Source organism: Scylla paramamosain, chromosome 19 (assembly GCF_035594125.1).
Source record: "Scylla paramamosain isolate STU-SP2022 chromosome 19, ASM3559412v1, whole genome shotgun sequence".
In the NCBI taxonomy this organism is placed as follows: Eukaryota; Metazoa; Arthropoda; class Malacostraca; order Decapoda; family Portunidae; genus Scylla; species Scylla paramamosain.
Genome location: NC_087169.1, coordinates 8357145 through 8361232, shown reverse-complemented (window position 1 = coordinate 8361232; position 4088 = coordinate 8357145).

Genomic DNA, 4088 nt, shown 5'->3' with positions numbered 1-4088 from the left:
CAAAGATCAAGTTAGAAAGGCAAGGTAGATGGAGGAGCATAATGGTCTGGGTTAAATCCTTACCTAGAATCAACACATCTTTACCATATTTCTTGAGGTTACCAATAGGGATCACTCCAGCAATTCTCGAGGTCAACTACATTGTTTGATCGAATGATCTTAACAATTAAGTTAGCAACTTCAATAATTAGATAATTTATTGCCACAAGAGCAGCTTGCCTACATTCAGCCTGTTCCTAAAAAGAGTGACCGTTCTAATCCCTCAAACTACCGTCCTATTGCTTTAATTTCCTGTGTATCTAAAGTTTTCATTCTATCCTGAACAGGAAGATTCTCGAACATCTATTACTTCACAACTTTCTATCTGATCGCCATTATGGGTGCCGTCTAGGCTTGCTCTATTGGTGAACTTCTGGCTTACCTTACTGAGTTTTGGTCATCCTCTTTTAAAGATTTTGGTAAAACTTTTGCTGTTGCCTTAAACATATGAAATGCTTTTGACAGAGTCTGGCACAAAGTTTCATTTGCGAAACTACCCTCCTATGGCTTCTATCCTTCTCTTTGTAACTTCATCTCAAGTTTCCTTTCTGATCGTTCTGTTGCTGCTGTTGTAGACCGACTGTTCTTCTCCTAAATCTAATAACAGTGGTGTTCCTCAGGATTCTGTCCTGTCACCCAATCTCTTCCCATTATTCATCAATGAACTAAACCAAACTTCTTGTTATATCCACTCCTACGCTCATGATACCACCCTGCACTTTCCAACGTATTTTCATAGATGTCCAACCCTTCATGAAGTAAACAGTTTATGCAGAGAAGCCATAGTACGCCTGACTTCTGATCTCTCTAAAATTTTTGATAGGAGCACAGCAAACTTTTTATTGTTCAGTGCCTCAAAAACTCAATTCCTCCTTTTATCAACTCGACACAACTTTCCAGACAACTATCTCCTCTTCTTTTTTGACGCTATCTCCCTCTTCTACACTAAACATCCTCGGTCTGTCCTTTTCTTATAATCTAAACTGGAAACTTCATACATTATCTCTAGGTAAAGCAGCTTCTATGAAGTTAGGCATTCTAAGACCTCTCCGCTAGTTTTTCTCTCCCTTCCAGCTGCGAACTCAGTCCGTCCATGTATGGAGTACCACTCATACCGCTCTTTTAGACAGGATGGAATCAAAAGCTTTCCGACTCATCAACTCCTCTCCCTCTAATTGACTGTCTTCAGCCTCTTTCTCATCGCTGCAATGATGTATCTCTAGTTATCTTCTACCGCTATTTTCATGCTAACTGTTCTTCTGATCTTGCTAACTGCATGCCTCCCCTGCACCTGCAGCCTCGCTGAACAAGACTTTTTTCTTTCTCTCACCCCTATTATGTCCACCTCCAAGAGTTAACCAGTATTCTTAATCATTCGCCCCTCTCTCTGGTAAACTCTGGAACTTCCTGCCTCCTTCTGTATTTCCACGTTCCTATGACTTGAACTCATTCAAGAGGGAGGTTTCAAGACACTTATACTTCAGGTTGGCTTTATTTTCATTATATTTTTATTGCCCTTGGCCGGTTTTCCTCCTACATAAAAATAATGAATTAAATAAATAAATAAATAAATAAATAAATAAAATAATTAAAGCGGTGTCATCAGCGTAAACCATCAAATGGGGAAAAAATCCCATGCCACATATCACTTTTATAAAAATAAAAAGGAGAGACTCATGAACATCAGAATGCCAGACGTGACACAAGAGGAATTACTGAAATAACAATCAATACTTACGCCCTGGTGCCTGTCAGATAAAAACTCAGAAAAGATACTCGTACTAAGAAATTAACCATTAATATCTACAGACAAGTTTAAAAATTAATGTTTTATGATTAACCCTAAATGTAGAAGAGAAATCCAGGGAAATAATTTTAATCTCCGACCCGATATCCAGAGAGGCTTGAACGCAATGCACCAAGGTCATAAGTGCACCACATGTGCCAAGAGTTTTGCTTAAACCAAACTAGGTAGATGGCAGCAAATAATGATTTCACGTTTCCTGATTAATCACTCAAACACTTTCCAAAGAATAGAAGTGATGGAAATTGGCCTGTAATCATTGGGAGAAGCAGTAAATGAGAATCCTTTCGGGACTGGCGTAACATCAGCAATCAAGCAGAATTAGAACCTCTCCTAATTAAGATACAAAAACAGCTAACGTAGGTGACAGTGATTTGTCACCATCTTTAAGAAAAAAATAAGAGGGAAATAGACGTTACGCTGATCCATTTTACCATAAAAATTCAAGTAACAATCTGTAAATTTTATAAGATTTGAATGCAAAAGATGTAGACATAAGTGAAATACATAAATAAATAAAATAACCTTTTCATCATTTTGCTTGCTGGAAAATAAATTGGAAAAGTCTCCAGCTTCATCAGATGGATGAAAGGCTTAATAATAACACGAAGATCAGAGCACGTTTAAATGGAGCAGATTTGAAACAGGCTCAACAATTATGAGCTGGCTTAGTCGACATTACGACAAAATGGGTGACGTCTCGATGGTCTGGTCGACTGCCTCCCGAGCACCAGAGGAATTTTGTTTATCTTTACTACATCTGATAAATAGATGGCTCCAAGGGCCAAGGGTAATCGCCTAGCCGGACTATGAGGGAACCGAGCGAACAGGGTACCTCTTCCCCATGATGGCCACTTGTTAAAAAAAAAAAAAAAAAAAAAAAGCTTTTCGTGATTCGAAAGTTTGTCCATTCACTAAAAAATCATATCACTACACAAACAACGATAAAATCTTAAAGTGTGGTGGATTATGGCAGATTATGCACAGGAAAGCTACTAGCAGGAAAGACCACACGGAAACACCAAAACTTGCAGAAGATTGACGATTGATATAACAATACTATACAAAATAGTGTAAACAGCAGTAACAGGAGGAGGAGGAGGAGGAGGAATGTAAGGTCTGATTGGAATACCAGCAGAGTAAGGAGAAAGAGTATAAGGCTTGAAGGAAGGATGTGTGTGTGTGGATGGAGAAGAAAAGTTGTGGGCTTTGAGTGGGACTGAAACTTTTAGATTTTCCTTCATGTGTTCCCTCTTGATTTGCGGGAGGTGGCTGTGCTGGTGGCGGGCCATCGCGTGTTCCTGCCACTGCTTTCTTTTGATCGTGCTTACACTTTAAGTACCTTTTTTTCTTATGCCTGTTTTCTTACAATATGAACAGATCTTAGGGCCGTCCTCCCATTATTGCAGCGTAGGACTCCACGGGCACGTCACCGGTATTCGGCACAACGACTGATGCACTCCCCTTTCCTTCCATCATTTTATTTTTGTGCTGCTATGGTGAAAGCATCATATGAATCGTCAGGGTTATACTGTAGCGACTGGAAGGCATGTCTGACCCTTCCTTTGACATGAAATAGTAAGAAGAATATCCCAAATAATTTGGAGAGATGATCAGAGGTAATCACTGCATTGTCGGTTGCCTCGCCCCACCTTTCTCCTTGGGAATGTGAATGCAATTTTCTATCTGTGAATGTGAACGTCCCAGCGTTCCTCCGTTCTTGTTCCACTTTCTATACTTTCGACAACTGCACTGATTTCTTTCATGAAAGTGGTTTTTGCTCCACCCCTAAAGATTCGCAACATTTTTTTCTTTGAAGAGTTCGTAGTCCTCCCCAAGATTCCGGGCGAGAAAAGGAACGGTCTGCATCATTTACAAATTCCTAGATCCTGGAGCTAATTTAGACCTCACGAAAGCAACTTTATCGACATTGTCATTCGTTCCCGACTGCCACATGACATCCTCACACATGTCAAGGAATGTATGAACAGAGTAATCCTCATACTGCCCCGTGAAAGGCCTAGCGTTAGTCTCAGTTGGAAGGAGTTTCAATGTTTTGGCTAATGATTGTGAATTTGCATTAATAGTCGACATTGTGCGTGCAGGCGTCTCTGGAATGGCATACATTTTGCCATTCCTTAGGGTTTCGAAAATTACAGCAAGATTCCGGAATCTGCGCTGAATATGAATCTATGAATTTATCAGGGGCACCGCAGAGTCAGAAGACACCGGACTAGCTAAATCA